The sequence below is a fragment of the Saccostrea cucullata genome, unplaced genomic scaffold, assembly GCF_032062105.1.
Source record: "Saccostrea cucullata isolate Sc308-1 unplaced genomic scaffold, CSIRO_AGI_Scuc_v1 ctg14489, whole genome shotgun sequence".
NCBI classification, from domain to species: Eukaryota; Metazoa; Mollusca; class Bivalvia; order Ostreida; family Ostreidae; genus Saccostrea; species Saccostrea cuccullata.
The window spans coordinates 27,441-49,226 of NW_026934980.1; the positions used below are offsets into that span (position 1 = coordinate 27,441).

The following is a 21,786-nucleotide window of genomic DNA, read 5'->3' on the forward strand; positions in this document are numbered from 1 at the left end:
GCTTACTTGTTTCAACAAATCATTGAATCATAAGTAAAAGTTTTTTTTTCAGTGAACAGGAAGATTTAGCCACCTTCGAAGTACAATACTTACCTCGCCCTTTGGGTTCGATGGATATTGTCCTCCTCGGGTGGCCAAATCATCGTATTGACCTTAAAAGTCACATGCAATTATTAATTTTACATATTAAAAAGAGATTAACAAAATTCAAAGAACCTGGTTTAAATTAATGTGTTTGAAAAGTAATCAGGGGAAAAGCCGAATTTGGACTTAACAGCGAAAAGAAATAGAATATAACAAACTCTTCTTTACCTTGCAAGTTTTATAAAAAATATACACTGTTTACATTGAAAAAATACACATGCTTCTTCATTTTTAAAGATGACTATTCAAGCTCTCAAGGAAGGAATATCCAGATAGGACTTAACAATACCCAAGGACCAGAGAAATATACATGGAAGTGGTCGAATGGAGCTAAATTGTCACCAAATCTTTCCATTCTATTTAACGTAAATAATTTTGATGGTTTGATGCATCCTTGTGCGGTTGGACATTGTGGGGTGCTGCATGTTGAGAAACTTACCAATTCCGTGTTTGATAACTGTTGTCTTAAAGTTTCATTACTCTACATATGTGCAAAAGACATTGAAAAATGAAGTGATCCTCTTTGAAGTATATAAAGCAGCACTTCCTCTGACGTCACACAACGCCTGGACAGTGTTGATTTTAAAGGAGAAAGTTTTATTTACTATATATCTGCAATATATACATAAATCAAGGCAAGTTTTTCAAATTTTTGATGTCATTCTCGCGATAACCTAGCTTAACAAGCGATGCATTGTAGCTCTAGAATGATTATTGAGTGAATGTGCAGTAGTCCGAATTTTCACATCACTCATCTTGGCGTTGTTGTTATAGCTCGTTGCTCCGCTCGATATAAATTACTATTTGAGTAATTAATGTGACACATGTACTCAACCCACTCCGCTCCTAAGCAGCTACCGGTACTTGTAGACAGGACCCCCCGTCCGAAACTCAACTCCGGGGTTTCTTGGACATTTTTTTTTTTACAAATTATATTGTTACATTGTTTCATCATGTGTACCATGCAAAAAATCGTGAAAACCCCAAAATTATCGTACCACAAAAAATACCCAACTATACATTATAAGAGGCTCCTATAAATTCTAAGACGCCTCGTTCGAGATTGTATATCGAGGGATGTGTGGGTTGTGGTGGTTGGGGTCTGCTGGGGGTAAAACACAGGTACTTGTGGACAGCCCCCCCCCCCTCCGATACTCAAACCCGACTGGGGCTAGTCATTTTTTTCACCAATTATATTTATCCCCAAAATAATCCTTCCACAAAAATACCTCACAGTACACATTATTAGAGAAATCTTATAATGTATAGTGTAGTTATACCCCCCGCTTGAAAAGTGGGAGGGTATACTGTAATCGGTATGTCCGTCCGTCCGTAGGTCCGTCTAGCTGTACGTCCGTCCGTCTGATATGCTTTGGGGTACATATCTCTTATCCGCAACTCCTCTTTTACCACTGAATTGAATTTAATGAAACTTTCACAGAATCTTTCTTATATAGTGTCATCGTACACCTCCTATTTAATTTTTGATCGGAATCATATTTTGGAGTTTTCAGAGCAAAACATTCTTAAGTACTGTCATTTTTTCTACAATATTAAAGGGTACCCATCTCTTATCCGAAACTTCTCCTATACCACTGAATAAAAATAAATGATACTTTCACAGATTCTTCATTACATAATGCCATTATACACCTCCTATTTTACTTTTTGATCTGATACTTATGTCGGGTCTCCAAGAGGAAAACGGGGACTTTGTCATTACAATTACTGTAAACCAACTTTTATTCACGACGACTTTATTTCGCGATTTACCAGGGGTGAACTAGTTTGCGACGATTAATTTTCGCGATCAAGTCTTTTTGGTCCTGCTGTTAATAGACACATACACTTTATGGACCGGTTCGCGGCGAGAAATATTCGCGATGACGAGACTCTCGCGAACTTCGCGAAAATTTCTCGCACGCGAATAAAAGTTGGTTTACAGTATATAGGAGGCGGGGTATCATTAAGTGAGCTCGTTGCTCACAGAATCTCTAGGTTTATTATACTTTCTTTTACACTATAAGCATTTAAAGAGGCTGGGGGGGGGGGGGTGGCAGCCATTTTCAGACTATTTCGATCTCCTTTAAAAGAAGAGCTCCATATAAAGATATACAAAATGATCAAATTTTAAAACTAAAATGTATGAATTTTTTCTTTGCCAAATGATAGTTGACAGCTTTAGATACCGTTATCTAAAATATAAGGTAAATCTGGTGGTTAATTTGTGGCTAATTATGAAATTCGATTCCCCAGGGTAAGTGGTTCTGGTGCTAGGGCGGGGCTACATTATATGTAAAAAGCTGTTCCTGAGTATTACATGCAAGTAAACTAACTAGGTACAAAGATATTGTAAGCTCATAACATAATAAATAGCAAGTAATTATGCCCGTGATATAGCACGAATAATATTATTCAGAAGCCGCCATATCTCACGTCATAGGTAAGAATATAATGGCAATGCCCATGTCCACGTCCGTCTGTTACGCTTTGGGGTACCCATCTCTTATCCGTAACTCCTCTTATGGCACTGAATGCAATTTGATGAAACTTTCAGAGAATCTTTATTACATAATACCATTACGCACCTCCTATTTTACTTTTTGAACCGACACATGTTTTGGGTTTCCCATAGCATAACATTAACACTGCCATTATATTCGTATGGGAGGCAGGGGTATCATTTATTAAGCTCATTGCTCACAATACCTCTAGTTTGTAGTTGAAATCATAATGTCTATCAATGAAATATGTGAAGATAACGAGCTCAAAAGTCCATGAAACATTACAAATTAGGAGCGAATAAATGCGGACTTTCCAAACATCAGAGGTTTGATAAGATGTCGTGGAGGAGTGAGCATCCCCTGCCGACCACCAGTCGCACCCGCCATGTCCTCCTTGTCATGTTCGATAAGGACTTTTAAAGTCAATTACAGAATACCTTTTTCACTAAAAGATTTCAAAATATATTTTACACTATATCGGACATAGATACAAAATAGATACATCGACAAATTCATATTGTTAGATACTTTTGAAATAATAAATGAATGTGAATATAATCCTATGTTTGTTTTTTTGTTTTTTTACAAAATTGTTGCGTCACGGCGTAGCACAAAATAAATTTGACCCCCAGTTAGCTATAAATCAAGTCATGAGTTCGAATCACGCCGGAGCTTACATGAAGGGTATTGAGATAACGAACAGTATTCAATCTCAAAGTGCATAAAACTATACAAAATAAGAGCAGAGCAAACACGGACCCCCGAAATTTCAGAGGTGGGATCAAGTGCCATGGAGGAGGTGAACATCCCCTGCCGACCGGTCACCCGCCGTGTGCTCCTTGTCATGATCAGGAAATAACGGAAAAAATTCGTCGTCAATTCAGTGTATAAATAATGGACTAACAATTGGTATGAAAAACGTCAGTCAGCATTTGACTCAATGATAAATTGTATTTGCTGACAAGGTCATTGTATCGACCATAGAAGTGAGTACAGAGTACATATATGTGCAATCAGAATCTGTTTTAACAAAATAATTTTGCAAATGCCCAATGACGAGGTAAATAAATTTACGAGTTCCATTTTAATTGAAGAAGCAGCTGTCAATGATATAAAAAAAACCTGGATTTTAATTTGTCGTGGGGAATTGTTGTGTATAAAGTTGAAAAGTCGTAAGTTTTTAAGCTGTTGATTTTTGTAAAGTCTTGTGATTTCAAATTGTCCAAAAGTTCTTTAGAATTTTTTAGTATCCACATCTAATTCACACCACTTCTTGAATACATAATTGCACAGTACTCTTGAAGTTTTCCTTCACTACTGTCAATATCTTAGTGACGACTACAGAAAGAGGCTTTGTTGAGCATTTACTGGAACCTGCAATGTATCTTTGTTTGTAAAGATTCTTATGAAGCGTCGGAATCCAAAATATATATAAGGTAGTTCAAATTCATTTTGGCTCTGTGGAATATTAAACGTATTCAAAACTGACAACTGACCAAACTGACCAATTTTGAAGAATTTCTTCCTTCGAAAGGGAAGTATGAGTATAAGTAGGATTATCACTTGTAGAATTAAATCAAAGTTCTTCTAGAATGCAATTTATATAATGAGCCTTACAAACGAAGACAATATTGTTACCTGCTTTGTCGGCAGGAACCAGTACGTACTGATCGTGTAATCTATCTAATTCCTTTTTCACTTCTGGTTTATTGAACACAGAAGGATAGATGGTTTTCATATTGCCCCTCAATCTTTTAATACGTGACTTTAACATAGATCTGACACATTTAATCCATTCTGACAAGGTGTCAACGTCTTCTTTTTTATATCTGGCCCATCGTCTAGAGTAATTTTCAACAGAATCCATAATATTTATGAAATTCCGACGCCAGTTGAAGGATCGGGGTTCCCTACATTTAGGACCTTTTAAAATAATCAAAATAATTGATCTAAGGTCCTCAATACGAACTATATTTACGTCACCTGTAATAAAGTGTCCAGCAGGACTATAGTTATAGGGCGAAAAAGAACATGAACTCAAAGTAGGATTATGTTTCAGATAGTCGTTGTCCAGGCCATGTAAAGTGTTTTTGTAATTGAAAAGTTTGGAAGCAATGGTCGATGTATATTTGTAAGAAATACAAGGTGTAGTTTCACATTTCGAAACAAATTTAATTTAAAAAAATGTGACAACAAGAAAGACTTGATACATATGAAGCAAAGTAATAAAAATGAAGAAATCTGCTAAGTTGGTTCTTGTATTTTTACACAATCAGTTATTAAACTAAAACTGTAACAATTTTGTAGCAATTTTAACACTGAAGGTCTCAACTTGTTCAAAATATGACATAAACAGCAAAAGAGTTGAGCACTGCTAATTCATATACTTTATAGATACACAGGTAATACTGCTGGCGCTCTCGAGTGCTAGCAACTACGTTAGTCCATATTTCTCGACTTCACCGTCGGGCATTCTCTGGGAAATTAAACTTCAATGTCTGATGTGAAAACTACTATAGATAGACCCAGACTGTACGAAAACAAGTTGTGTCAGTAAATAGCACTGGCCTTTCTGTTTGATTCTGGATTTTGTTTTATTTATTGTGTAGCTTACACTTCATTAACTGCACAAGAAAAACTGGACAAATGTGCTACTGGTATTTTTACACAATTAAGCAGATGTGAAACAAATAGATTATCTTGCAAGTACCCCCTCCCCCCCAAAAAAAAAAACGAAACCGTACTGGTTTTGTTCAAGAAATCATATTAGAAATATCAAAATATACTTCATATATGGTATAAGAAAATGCTCCCATGACTGTCTTTGGGATAAGAATTAATGTAATATCCTTGAATTAATTCATAGAAAAAGTAATAAAAATAGTAACATTTTCAGTCGATGCTACCACAAGAGTTTCATTTTTCCTGGCCAAATGGTTCTGGAGAAAATTTTTTTCTTTGGATTTTCCTATATATTCCAATGTAAAACTTTGATCAGACATTATGGCCCAGCCCTACCCCCGGGGGGTCATGAATTGAACAAACTTGAATCTACATTACCAGAGGATGCTTCCACATGAGATTTCTTTGTAAACAATGTTTTCAGTTGTGTATTGTCCATTGGAATATGATCTCCTTGTTAAAAGAATTGTGAAAGCCTGAAAGGAATGAACCCTAGACAAAGCTAGATATAACTGACCATAAAAAAACTGGGTCTGAAAGATTTAGTCCTACATTCCCGGCCCGGCCCTGGTTTCACTACCCATTTTAGTCAAACTCTGAATGAAATACGCACGCGCAAGATTGCAATATCCACAAAATCCAAATGATTTCCGGAACTTTTAAAAGAATTTTCGGTGATTATTAATTAGCGAATCTTAATTGAGAAAAAATAAGAACAAATTGGTAATCTTTAAGTACCAATGATGTTTAAATTATATAAAACAAAAGACAGCACTCTTCCGATTTATCGTTATTAAAGGCAAAAAGTCTTTTATTTAATTATAGCAACTATGAATTAAGCAAAATATCGTATTTTTAGGTCAAGAAAATATATTTTTTAAACTGCTGTATATGGTAAAAATATCAACTCGACAACTGCGCGACAAACTTTGAATGAGCAATTGTTATTGTGTATAACAGTTTTTAAAAAAATATGTTGAATTGAAAAAAAAAGTATTAGATGTTAGGAGTGCAACAAATGATGGTAAACTCTTCAAAAACAACTGCTTCTGTCCGTCATTTTGTTGAATGTTTTTAGCCTAGATAAGAAAACTTACCTAAATGGACAAAACAGTAATTTAAGGGGAATTTCTTGTTTCATATTTTTCTCAGATTAAATCTTTTCAAACCAAAACTGAGACAATCTATGTCAAATAACAAAAATCTAATTTTTTTTTACATACACAAGGCATTCAAAACTGAATTTAGTTTTAGATCTTATCATTTGTATCACCAATACTGTCTTTTGATTAAATATTTTAAAATGTCTTATAGGTTGTAGTTATATTTTCCTCTTTTCAAATCAAGAAGTTAAAATGAGATATTAAAGTTTGTCGGTTGGTTTTCGCCGAATCTGTCAGCGGGAACTTCCATACATGGTTAAAGTATAGGTAGGTCAGTTTAATAAAAAAGTGTTTGTGTATTAATTGAAATTTCTACAAAGAAAAAAGACATAAAACAAATTTAGTTATCATATTTTAAACTCAATAAATTAGATTAATGTGTTTGAAACAGAATGTGTAACTCATCTTTATGTTCGTTTTAATAGTTGGGATACTTCTATAAAGCTTACAATGTGGTTTTGGTATTGAAATCATAATCATTTTAATATCTTTAGGAATCATTGTTTAAAGCACTATTGTAAACTTTATTTCATAAGTGAACACTATTTTAATAGCGATTGCAAACTATGTTTGGTATTGAAATTCACTCAACCCGTATTGGAATAACTAGTTTAATAGTGGTTGTATTTCAATAGTGGTTGCAACTTATGTTTGTTATTGAAATGCACTCTCAACCACTATTGAAAAAAATTATTTCAATATTGGTCGTATTTCAATAGTGGTTGCAACCTATGTTTATTATTGAAATGCACTCTCAACCACTTATGAAATAATTAGTTCAATAATGGTAGTTATTTTTTCAACAGTGGTTGCAACAACGCAGTATAAAGGTAAAAAGTATGCTTTGCATGTTTGTCAACAAAAACATCCGAATTTTTCCTCAACACCTTAAACTTCTGTGAAAGTAAAGCATTTTGGTTGCAAATTACAAAACATTGTGAATTTCAAGTCTTTTTCAATAAATCAATTGCCTAAAATGTTGTCTAATCAGAAAAGTTTTTAATCCGGTCAGTTTCTATAGAACCATTGATGCCTGGATTAGAAAAGTTTCAATGGAGTTGAGTTGTCAGCCAGTTTTGCTTTATTTTCCTTATTAATAAGGTCCTTCGTCTTCACGGAAGACCTTATAGTGATTCTACTGTTTCTTCTTATCATTTTTTGCCTACATCAAATTTAGTGCACGTGATTTCACGAAGATTGCTGGGTGGATTTTAATGAATTTTACAGAAACAATGTGCTGTAATCTAAAGGTATTTTATCCGAGAGATTGTTTTTGGAAATTCCGTTGCAAAGTTACGGACCATTTCCTCATTTAAATTTGACATTTTGTCTGCGGGTAATCTCAAGAACGGTAAAAGCTATCGATGTGAAACTTTCAGCGTTTATAGATCGTGAAAAATACTATCCGGTAAGGGACTTTTCATTTGACCTCAGTACTTCCGGTCGTTACTTGTACCAGATGCGAATCTAAATAGTCGAATTTTTTAAAGTTAACTTTTATTGTTTTTCAATATTTTTCATGTATTTTAGTAATGGTAATAGAAACCCATCAAATAATACTTTGTCGGAAAACGTCTTTGTCACAAGGTTTTTAAACTTTCTAATTGATAAATTTGTACTTGCATATCAATCAGTTAAAAGCTCATGATATGTTTCCTTGTTTTTAAATTTAGAACAGCCTATGAAACTTGATATGGTATTTACATACTGCGACTACACATTTTCAGTTATTTTTAGGGGTACTTGTCAAGAAGAGAATATGAAAAATCACAAAAATACCTCTTCAAACATCGTCGTTTATAGACTTATTAACTGGACAATATTAAGCAATATTTCTCAAGAATAATTTCTTTTTTATTCAATTGACAAAAAAGATAAGTCCACATTTTAGAAAGAATATAGGCAAATGAACTGTATTTTTTTAGTCAATTTTCCACCCTACATTTGTAAATATTTTTTAGAAGTCTTTGACACAATGTTTTCAATCTTTAATATGATGAAGAACATACCCAAATGACCACAAAAAGTGATTAAAATATATACTTTTCCCCCTAACTAATGAGAGATGGGCTATTTACCGATTCTATTATTCTTGACCTTTTTGCACTTACACGGGATTTATATTAAATGACTGTTTTGGGTTACTTTCAGATTAAATATAATTATCAAAAATTGTACTTAAAGTTTAAAAAGATCATATTTAATAGAAAAATTGTAATCAAACACTAAGAATATGAATAAGTAAGAAATAATTATGAAAAGGAATGCACATATGATCATTTCATTATAGATATCACAAAAATGTACACACGATCTTCAACACATACATCTTTGACTTAGACACATTTTTTCAAGATATTACACTATTCAGTAGGCAATTGAAGGTTTACATTAGGATTTTTGCATACCTTCAAAATGGTTACAATCCATTCAAATTAATACAGTAAGTTGCATCGTTGCAATTTCATTACACAAGATAGTCTTGGATTTGTCAACTTAATTAAGGTCAAGATCTAGTAAATGAAAGGTGCCTGCAGGTTTCTCTAATTTCAGAAATATATATTGTTATTAAGTATTATAAACAAGAAAATAGATGAATTGAATTAATATTATTTCGGCATGCATGATTTTAAATGTTCTGTGAATTTCAAAATGCAGTAATTTCTACTATTTCTATTGAAGCTGTAAAGTACGCATCGTCTCAAGCCACGGTCCGGAGTCCGCATAAAGCTCTCTCCTACCCGTGGCTGCTTGATCACGAAAAGTGTCGTAATCTTGAATATTTACGCCTCTCTATTGTGACGTCATATTCAGTCAGTGGGAAGTTTTGTTTCCATCGCAACAATTGACATCAATAGTGTAACGAAACCGAGGGTATCGTGTAATAAACTCGTGGGCTGCTATTGGTTTTTTTCTGGTCACTTGGTTGAGGTTTGATACTTCCGTTGGTCACAGTTTATATAATGGTTAATTACCAATTTTTGGTCACTTAATTGGTTAACAGAATGACCAACTTTTGGTCACTTCTTTGGTTGACGTAATGACCAACTTTTGTTAACTTATTTGGTGGACGTAATGACCAACTTTTGGTCACTTAATAGGTTGACGTAATTACCAAATTTTGGTCACTTTAAACAATGTTTCTTAGGAATAACACTTGTTAAAAGTTGATAACATTTATTAAGACGATCAAATGGTTCACTTATAAACACACAAAATGGTACACTGTAACTTGGTTGGTACAACGTTATTTGGTTAACAAAAAGGTGACCAACCGATGGTCAATCCAGGACGTTCCTAATAACTTAGTTCCCTTTAATGGTTTCGTATACATAGACTTGGTACCGTCTTATAACCGAAGTATACGGAGTCGTTCCCCAAAGTGACTTAGGTCACTTTTCCCTTACCAGGGAAGGCTGTGTGCTCCGAGTCGCTCCCCACAGCCGACTGAAGTCTAAAATCAAAACAGCTGGTTTATATAGACAAAAGTTGTTATGATGACGTAAGAGACAATCAGATACCTATTACGTCACAATGAATGCAATGAATAAGTTAGCGGGATTTAACCATCAAAATAACCTACTAAATTAATAACGTTGTACCCATATAAAACATACAAAATACACCACTTTGTCATTAAATCATACATGTTAAATTAATAAAGTCATTAAATCAATTATAGTTCATTTTTTTCGTTAACTGTTCATTGACAATTATTTACGGAGTTTATAAACATCGGGTTCAAATTCCATATATTCCAAACTTGTAAACAATAGACAATAGACAATATTTTATTTCCAATTAAGGGCCCCCAGAGAGGCATGAAAGGTACATGTGTAGACAAAGGCAATCAATAAGTAGATGAACCAAAAATACAGTAATTTGTGTTAAAAATAAAAATACATACATATCATATTGTTGTTGTGCTTTAAAATGTTATATCAAATGATTAGACAGGTACTCTCCAAGTTGAAGTTAGACATTCATATTTTCACATGTAATGATCCAAAAATATTTCTGAGAACTATCTAAGCTATGAAAATTTTTATTATATTTCTGTGCTTCATTTAGAAGTTTGATTCTTCTTTCTTTGTAAAAAGGACAGTCTATGGTAAAATGTATTTCATTTTCTACTACATTCAAATTACATTTTTCACATTAAAGAAGAGTTAACCCGAATTTCACAGGTTCACTTTGTGAAACGTTACAATAGTATACAAGGAATATTTAGTAAACTGCGATTGGACATTGAAAGGCCGCGATAAAGTTCATCATCCGACTATGCTTTACTCGCCTTGGTCAATATTTTAATAAGCTACGAAGAATTCTCTCCTCGTTCAACCACGGTCAGAATGGGAGAGGATCGTACATTTTGGCCGTGGTTTGCGACGATGTAAAGTACGGGGAAAAAGTGACATTGAATTGATTATGACGTCATAATGGATCTAGCACAGGCTAAACACATTCACTAGTTATGATGTCATACGACGTAGGTTCTACGTTAATATATAATGTGTTTGAAAATTGGTAAATCCAAACTCTAGATATTAAAATAGAAAGATTTTTTGTTTAAAAATAAATATAGTTAAACATGTGAATCATAAAAACTTTAAATCTTGTTGGTAAATTGTTATCAGTTTGAATTTTACGACATGTTTATGTACGAAGACCCACTTGGGGTAAAATGATCAGAAGAATACATCCTAAATGTTACATTGTCTCCCAGTCTTTTTCATTCAGTTTTATGTATTATATTATATGTTGTCATTTCATAATAAATGACATATTTTTGGAACAAACATCCTATTTTTCCAAATTATAGATGTTATGTAATAGTCACATACTGGGAGACCAATTGTTATTGCATAATTGTTTTATTTTTTTCTCAGGAATTGTGTTTTCATGTTACATTGTCTCCCAGTCTTTTTTATTCAGTTTTATGTATTATATTATATGTTGTCATTTCATAATAAATGACATAATTTTGGAACAAACATGTCTTCTGTTATTTGGCAAAAAACAAGCTCAATGTTGTCAGACGAGTGTTTAATCAAGGAGTGAAAGCTGAACTTTAAAAACTTTAAGATTCATACAAAGATTATTTCTGTCATTGTTCAGATCGATTGTGATAGAAGTTTGAACTGAACGATAAAGAAAGCGATCAGAATGATTAGAATATGTAGTGTATTCATTGTGGTGACAATAATTGTTCTTTCAGATGCTAAGCTTAGTTCTCCTGATATCTTCTTGTCAGGAGGCTTGGAACTTAATATTAGATTTAAAGGTAAGACATCTTTTTTTTAAAATTTTTATCTTGAAGTTTCGAAGTATTTTAAACTGTTCAACAGAATGACTTTTTTATCTGGAAAGTAAAGGTATATACATCTTAGTCATTTTTTGTTTCCTAGGATATCGTATATCGTCTCATTAATCTTTTCATAAATAAATTTTTCCTACGATGATTTTTTTTATTTACCGAAATCAAGGTTATTAAATACCTAGAATATACCTTTTATGATATATTATGATAAAATATGTGTATTATGAGAAAGAATTATCGATTTGTAGGGATTTGATTTCGTGGTTGGAGAAGTATAGTTTAGTAATTAATTTTAAATTTACATTTGTTTTGAACATATTTTATTGACAATCAAAAGGATAAGAAAAGTGAAAAAAAAATCTATTATGTTACTAGACTAAGTTCTTCTCTATAATTTTACATTTCGTGTCGGTCATGAATTTGAGGGTCTTTCAATATATACCTCGAAAACAACGAAAATTAACCCCCACGAAAATTAGTGATTTCACAGTACCCTAATGCATTAATTAAATTCTACAATTTTCTATTTTTTAGGGAGCAAAGAAGTTTCTCGAGTGGTAGTGCATATTAAAGGAGATAACACGTACAAGGTTTATAACTTGGAACAAGAACAAGGTATGTTGTAATTAATTTTCATATCCGTAATTATTTAGAAGTAAAATGTCCAGATATCCTTACATACAGGACGAAGAATGCCAGAAAACATTTAAAAGATAAGATTTCCTTCTTTACAGATTATCAAAATATGTCTTCGAAAATTACTATTGAACTAAGAATTTAAGGAGAATTTGCATTTTTGAGAAGATTTGTATGAAATGCCTGATTATCTTTCCTCTTTTGCTTTCTTTTACCTGGTTAATTATATGATCAGCCAATCAAGATGAGTTTTAGGCACGGCACTTCGTGTTATTTTATTACGTAAATTTCTTGGTAGATGGATCATCTAAAAAAAATTTAAATTTTCAATTGAAATTTGTGTATGACAGACAAATTTTATTGAAAATTAAAATTTTTGTGGAAGACACATGTAAAACGTGGTGAAACCTTTTGTTCAAAGATGCGACGAAGTGGAGTTACAAAGATAGACATTCACAATTCAAACTCGATGAGACGATTCATTACCAAATCGTGGTATTCAAGAGGGGATGTCCCAGGTACATATTGATTTTCCTTGTAAATAATTTTGAAACTTTGGAACTATTTAGACTTTCTTCTAAATGAAATATACTTTAATATATAAAAAGTTATTTGCTTGGTTTGTTTAGATCTAAGCTGACAAATTTACAAGTAATACTCTTCAGAATATGTTAGTTATCGCTAGCTTACTAATGAAACGATGATTGACTGAAAAGCATAGTTAATCACAATCATAAACAATGTTTCACAATCATGATCATTCTTTAGAATTCTTATAATTAATTAATGAACATTTTTAACATTCATTATTTTCCCATCGCAGTTATGTTGTCCTCTTAAACTTCAATGGCTCCATTATGCAGTATCAGAAGTGTCACAGTTTTCCGAGATGATTTTAACCATTTTGACAAAAGCCATTATAGAATAGAGGTGGATACTTCATAAATATTTAGAAATTAATTTAATTGTATTTCTTAAATCTACTTTAGAAAAGATTTTATTGTTTTTTAATATTATAGGTGGTGTAATACTTTGAGAATTCAAGGTAATATTAAAATTTACATGTTCCAGTACTTTTGTTACTTTTATCCGATCCTAGGTATTTTGCTTAGCTAAGTTTATTCTTTTCAGAAAATGAATTCCAAAAAAATCAACTTTGTACACTTATGGTTATTTATATATTTTGTAAATGCATCAAAATTCAAAATTTTCAAATGAAATTTTTTATGACAACAATTTTCATTGACACTTTAAATCATTTGTTTATAAAACCTTTTGTTCAAAGATTGGAGTTAGAGACATTTTTTTCAAAAATTGACGATTTGTACCAAATTGTATAAGATGGGGAAAAAAATGGAATACAATTCGGATCAGAAATACATATTGATTTTTCTTGTAAATAATTTAAATTGAAACTTTGGAACTATAGCAGGTTTATCTTCTAAAGCAAATATACTTTAATATATAAAAAGTTATTTGCAAATACCAAAATCAGTAAAAAAGCTATGACAATTTCCAAGTAATACTCCTCATAATATGTTTTTTAACCTAAAATACATGAAATGATGATTAGAAAATGCATTGTTAATCATTCATAAACAATGTTTCACTTTTTCTTCAGAAATATTATGAGATTTGAACAAATTTTTAACATTATTATAATATGCAGTTACATTTTCCTCTTTCAACTGTGGCTTATAGTAAAGAAATCACAGTTTTGAGATGATTTTAAATTTTGACAAAAGCCATTATAGAATAGAGGTGGATATTTCATAAATATTTAGAACAGATTTTATTGTCACATAATAGTTATAGGTGGTGTATCTACTTTGAGAGCATTAAAAAAATAATACTTGTATTATAGATATTTGAATTTAAACAGGTAGTTTTATAACATACATGTACTCCAGTACTTTTGTTACTTAGTTAAAATCTGAGTCTTAGGTATTTTGCTTATGATTTGTAAGTTTATTCTTTTCAGAAAAGTGAATTCCAAATATACACACCAGAACACCAAAATTTGTACACTGCTAATGGTTATTTATATATTAAACCTGTAAGTAAATATCAATATCTAACTTCGTATTTCAAAATATTTACACACAAAAACACATTTACACGTTTTCCATTTATACAAATGATTCACTCTCATCCACGTGACACTTTAATGATCATTATTAGTCAGAATAGTCATATGTTCTTTATTTAAGACATTGACTATCGACCATCCTGCTTTTGACAATTCCAGATTGTACAATGGACAACTGGATGTCAAAAGTAAGTTCAGTACAAGATTTTTTTTACAATTACTAATATTAAGTGATTTTCTGTTTTCATACATTGCATACATGTTTTAAATGTTGAGTAAGACTCGTTTTAAGAAGCAATGTTTTATTGAACATTCCTCAAAACAATACTCCGATCTTGGAATACATATTTGTAATTTTGTAACTTTAAATAGCACATTTAAATTAACACTGATTTAGTCATACACGGATAAAAACTACTTTTTATAATGAAGGTTTATGGGGCACCTGCACTAGATCCTTCAAATCGGGATGCCATAAGTCTGCGTACGGACAAGAGATTCTTCCGCCAATTATGTCTGGCAAAGTGTACACCAACGCTGTCATAAAATATGGACGCATCAACGTGCGAGCAAGACTTCCCAAAGGCGATTGGCTCTGGCCAGGTAGCCGTCTATAAATCTATACCAGAGCCATATACATGTAAAATTCTATGATATGCAGAAAAAAACGAATTAGTTACCGGGTATACTTTTGTATAATCTTTTAGTCGTTGATATTGTTTTTAACAGCTATTTGGTTGACGTCACTAGACCACGTTTACGGTACCTGGCCTCGTTCTGGAGAAATTGATGTTATGGAGGCAAGAGGTAAACAAAGTCTCTTGAAGGATAACCTTTAGTTAGAATATTTGTAATAATACAGAGTGAATATTATTTTAAAAATTTGTAATTTAGGAAAATTCACACTGTGTTGTTCCAATCTTGCTATGTAAGTTTTAATGATAGCCTATCTTGATATTCAGATTGATTAATTGATTGTATATTGTTTAACGTCTCTCTCTCGAGAATTTTTCACTCATTTGGATACGACACCACTTGCCGGTGGAGAGCTGCAAATTTTGCCCTATATTCGGCACTCAGGGCCATTGAACAGAAAGGGGTCTTTTTCGTGCCAGCACCTACTGCGACACGGGACCTCGGTTTATACGGTCTCATCCGAATGACCGGTCTCCACGTCCAGCAGTGGGATTCGAACCCGCGACGTAAGGATAATTAACTCTTTACTTTGCGACTCTAGAGCAGGTGCTCTAACCACTTCGCCACGTAGGTGACCTTAATATTCAGAAGGGAAATTACTAATACTATCTATTGTATCTAATGATAGTAGTGATAATTGCTGGAAGTGAGTACAAAGCGTATTCAGATGCTAAGAGAAGCTGTCCAAAAATTTCGACATTAAACCGGATATGACACTAGTATATATTGGTTCAACATCAAACCTACTGCCTAGTATAAGATTATTTGTTAATTATTGACGTGTCAGAAATTTTGATTTACATAAGGATAACGTCCATGTGGTTCTTTACGAAAAGGTGGAGAGAACATGTACAGCTATCGACAGAGTATGAGGGCGTTATACTGTATAATTATATGGACTGTAATGTATAAATAAAGGCCTTTGACTTTTGGCAACAATTTGTCTTTATGTAAAAAGTTCAAAGTTCCTATTTATTTAATAAGGGAATGCTAAAGCTATGTATCACGGAGTTAACCACGGTATAACCCAGATAACCTCCGCACTACACTATGGACTGGATCGCGCACATAAGCGCAGCAATCATAACGAGAGGTACATTCTTTTATCATCGATGTTTTTTCTTAAAATACGTTGAAATGTTTTATTATCTCTGCCATACTTCATATTTACATTTTCAACTTGCAAAACTATTTAAGAAACTTGGGTAATTTTCTACATTAAGGTATGTTTGTCTGTTGTCTTTCCATCATGTAATCATTTTTTTAAAAATACATCTTTGAACTTTTTTTTTCAAAAACAGCTGCCCAGCCCCCCAACAAAAAAAAAACGAGTTGCCCGTCAAAAATATATTTTGGTTAAGATAAATCAAGACTCAAATTATTGAAAGGCTATCCAAAAATGAAGACTTTACTGTGTCGAAAATTAGCAAAAATGATATCTGATGTCTTATCAATTGGAATATTATATTACCCTTGCAATGCTTTGGAAGGACACTGTTTGGAACAGGTCGACAGGGGATGCTTACTCCTCCTAGGCACCTGATCCCACCCTGGAATTTCTAGGGGTCCTTGTTAATTTTATGCCCTCGTTACATATTTGTATATTTTAAAGGTTTTATTTATTATTAATTTTATGAGATTTATCACTGTCTATAATGGTCCAATTTTACATCATACAAATGCCATTAAAATTTATTATAAAACTGTTAGAATTCTAGATTACATGCTGGTGGAAAAACTCATTTTCTGATATTTGTATACATTTTAATGATAAATGCTTTTATGTGATTGACACTAATCATTATTCCTGAAATAGACAATCTCATGGTGGTGACTGGCATAGTTGGCACACATATTCCTTAGAATGGACAGCTCAGCACATTATGTATGTGGAAATATAATTTATTTTTTTTAAAAATTATTTTAACTGTCATACATTTCTTATAAAAATTTGAATTGTGCATTTTCTGGATATATATGAATGTATGTGATTAAATTAGTATTCATTTTATTTTCCTTAATTTTTGAATGATGAAAAAAGTTGTCTGGTGGATAATCATGAAATATTACGAGTCAACACGCCCTCTAACGGCTTCTGGGACGCTGGACATTTTTCAGGCACCAACATATGGGGAGATAATAAAAATGCACCATTTGACCAACCTGTTAGTATTAACATTTCACATTTTATTGGAAAAATTTTGGGTACCATTAACTTATTTTTAAAGTTGTAGAAAATGGTAAATGTTCTGAAACAGTTTTGTTTTTAATTTAATATCGTTTAGCTTTCAATATACATCCTCTTGGGATTTTGTTTTTGATCTAGTTCCGGGTCTTGTTGAACGTTGCGGTAGGTGGCCTGGGTTTTTTTTTCTGACCGCTACCAATACGATACTCCAAAGCCCTGGCGCAATGACTCTCCTCATCCAAAGAGAGATTTCTGGGAGAAAAAGAATGTGTGGTTACCTACATGGCAAGGCGACAATGTTGCGATGTTAATTGATTACATCGAAATGATTCAGTATTAAAAGATTTCTATTAACTATAATATGTATAAGCATTATTATTTGGATTAGCTTTTTTCGATGCCATTTTTCATGTTTTTTTTTAATGAAAAATAACCCATAAGGTATGCAAACAGTTGCGTCCTTTAATTGCAAATTAATTTCCTTCCTCATCTACATGTACACTGTATAAAGATATCAGTGACCTTGGTATCTGCATTATATTATTGGCGCTTGTGTATAAATATGAAAAAATCAGCAGCATTGTGTTTCTGTAAACGAGGATCCCGCAGTGATTTCCAGTTTAAACTCAACGATAATATTCTACAATACAATTCGGATTACAAATACCTTGGAGTTATATTCCATGAAAAGCTTAGTTTCCAAAATAATGCCGATACTTTGTCAAAAGCAGCTGGACGTGTTTCGGAGGGATGGTTTCCAAAATTCGTTCATATAAAGATAAAGGAATTTCAACTTTCGAAAAACTTGTTCTGATTTGTGTAGCACCAGTTTTGGACTATTGTAGTGAAATATGGGGTCTTTGAAACTATCACTGCATTGAGATGGTACAGAATAGCGCACTTCGTTATTACTTGAGGGTACACAGAGTTACACCAACACAAGCATTACATGGAGAATTCGGTTGGAAGCTGCCTTTCCAGACACTGCATTAACGCTGTACGATACTGGAATCGTTTACTGACAATGGAGGATAACCGCATAACAAAACATGTTTTCTTGTGGGAACTAAATCAATGTAATAAATATAGCTGGACTTCGCAAATTAAATTTCTATTTGAATCGGTGATTTCTGAACATGTTTATCATAGGTTATTACTGTTTGATATAGTTGAATTTGAACGAAGATTACTTTTAAATTATGAGAGTGAATGGCTAGTAAAGATAAAACAACTACCTAAATTACGTAATACATGTATAAAGATTTCAAAACACATTTTAATACTGAAAACCCTAGAAATGAATATTCCAAAATTTCAAAGATCTATTTTTGCTCAATTTAGAATTGGAATTTTACCAATTAAAGTTGAAACTGGAAGATATAATGGAGAATCATTAGAAGATAGGTTATGTAATTTTTGTTCTAAAGATGAAGTAGAAGACGAGTACCACTTTCTATTAAATTGTACAGAATATTCCAATTTCATATCAGATTTATTAACTAGTATTAAGGTAGGATTCTTCTCACATTTCTTGTATTTAAAAATTAATCAAATTTTTACAAATCAAGAGGACAATATCACTAAGTGATGGTAACATAGCCAGCATAGTTCTAGTATGTGTGAAAAATCTTATTTTTTTGATATATTTTGAAACTTTAGTCCCTTAATATTAATTTAACTTACATTTGAAAATTTCGTCTAGTCTTTGATTGCGTAAAAATTATAACTAAATTCAATGTTCTATAATAATTTTGAGAGGCAGGAAAGAAGATATTTTCATACGCCACCATTCCGCCAAAAATATAGTCCCTGCTAGTTTTCAAACGCAGTTTACCATTTCTATTTTAAGTTGTATAATTGTGATGAGGAAAGAAAAATATGGTCTTTTAAATCTCTTACATCTAAATATATAAGACATATCAATAAATATACTTTGAATATCCCATCTAGTCAGAAACCAGAGAAGAATCCTTCCTTAAATGTAACCCAACTTTTTCTATGAGATCAAGAGAGTGTAAATTTTCCTAGGCAGACCTCAAAATATTTATACCTTTCATACATGCTCAGACAATCTCTGTTGTACAAAAAAAACGCCATGGTAATATTTGTGTATATATTTTTCAAATATTTTGTTAAAATAGACTTAAAGGTCCGATGGACCGGGTGTTTGGATATTAATTGTATTAAATGTTTTGCATTGTACTGTATAACATATGTCACTATAATAAACAATTTACTTACTTACTTACTAACTTATAGTTAATTTAAATAAAATGAGCATTTATAACACAGTATTTAGCTGTCAATAAAATTGAAATGAGCCATTGTAAACGTCCCTTATTTCTGTGGTAATATTCAACCATCACCAACATATAGTGTTTAAGTCTCCCAAATCTTTTGGTGAAAGGGATTCACGTTTGTTCACATGAAGGGCCACGCCCTTATTAAGAAATAGTGAAAATTTGGTGGCATTTTTAAAAATTCTATTTGTCAAGAACTACTGTGCCAAACAAATTGAAACTAATAGGAAACCGTCTTTACATAGTTTAGTTTCAAGTTTGCTCAATCATGACCCCGGAGGACTGGGCCACAATGGGGGATCAAAGTTTTACATAGAAATATGTATGGAAAATCTTTAAGGTCAAGATGTAGTTAATAACTTTAGACTAATTTTTTGGTGCTAGATCCATTATGACGTCATAATCAATTTCAACTTTCTTTTTCCCGTACTTTACGGCTTTAGCAGAATTATGTAGAAAAAAGAGTATTTTTATGACATTCAGTTTGAAATCATATGAAAAGTAAACCGGATACCTATATTAAATTTGATATTGATTTAAAGAAGAGGCCATGAACATACTAATTACCGTTTTCTGAGAGACTATAGGCAATCTGGATACATTTCCTTTGTCGAATATGAGAAAAACTCCCATATTCATGACTAGTTTTCTTAATTTTTCATTGAAAATGACAGTTTAATGCCCTGTAAACACGGAGAATTTAATTCGCAGTAAATTAATGCGAAGTAAACTAATGCGAATCAAAATGATGCGAATTAAATTGCGTTCACACGACAAATTCCACTTGTACGGCCAGGCGTCAGTGTCACGACACCCTAAGCTTGATCAATGATAACAAGACTATTTTCTATTTACAATTTTATATAAAAACAAATATGTACAAATATACAAAATGAAATTAATGAATTTCAAAATGTCTATGAGCGTTCATCTTGGACCACGTTCCCAAAGCCGTCCACGTCTAATCCTTGTTACGGTCCCACTGTATACAAAGTGCTACTCGAAAATCTACTTGATTTGGATCACTAGCTATATTTTTTTGGATCATTCGAAGTTTCTGTCTGCACATTAAGACAAAAAATGTGCTTTTATATACGTTTTCTTACTAATAATAAAACTACTTCAAACAATATGAGACTTCTTCTTGGTATATTTAAAGATTATCATATTTTTGTTTCATCTACCCCTCCATAAACATCTGTAGCAAGCGTTTTTCACGCATCTAATGGTCATTTTTCGACTAATCATCCACTGGAATGGACTGTTGACATTATTTCAATAAAACATTTATTGTAATGTTTAATATGAACCTTTATCAAACGTAATTTATCAAATTCGACCACAAGGTCTTCTTTATAACTTGACAATTACAGCAAATATGCACCTACCCAACTTTTCCAGAGCTATTTTTGGTTTGCGTAGAAAATATCCAGAAAATATCCAGAAAGCTTGTCATGACAGCTATACTTTTTTCGAGTATACATATAGCATTTAGGCCGATTGCAATTAGTAAAATAATTTATTGACGTTACTTTGTGTTAACAACAGTGCTGTACAATATTTTCTTCCCCAGACTCCTCTTACATTTCAACAATGGCCCAGTTTTAGGAGGTCCATGTGTCAAATGCTCACCTTAAGCGTTTTATGCTCAAAAGTGAGTGAGATACATATGTATTTATATAAATTATAGAAAAAGTAGTGTGGCCTCTTGGTAAGTTACTTAGGTACGAAGGAGAGTACAAACACACAGGCACCTGACGTTACTTATTTTTCTTTTAATAAAATAAATTATACCCCTATCTAATAACATTTTGAACCTTTCTTGACAGTATTTTTTTTAAAATTTCTAATGGGAGCAACTGTAATGACGTTTTTATTTCGTTAATTTATATGTTTAGTTCCATTTTTTCATTCCGGAATAAAGGATAGCTCAAGCATAAATTTCTTCGGGAAACGGGAGGGGGTTACATTGCTGTCCTTAACACTAAATATCCCAACACAAAAATCCTATTTTATGGTTGGGGATGGGGTTGACTTAATTGGTGGACAAGCTACATTCTTCCA

The 21,786-nt window shown here is 32.3% G+C and overlaps 1 pseudogene; it reads left to right on the top strand.

Moving 5' to 3' along the window:
* The first annotated feature begins 11,553 nt into the window (after positions 1-11,553).
* LOC134241677 (beta-1,3-glucan-binding protein-like) lies at positions 11,554-18,900 on the top strand (annotated as a pseudogene).
* The last annotated feature ends 2,886 nt before the right edge of the window (positions 18,901-21,786 follow it).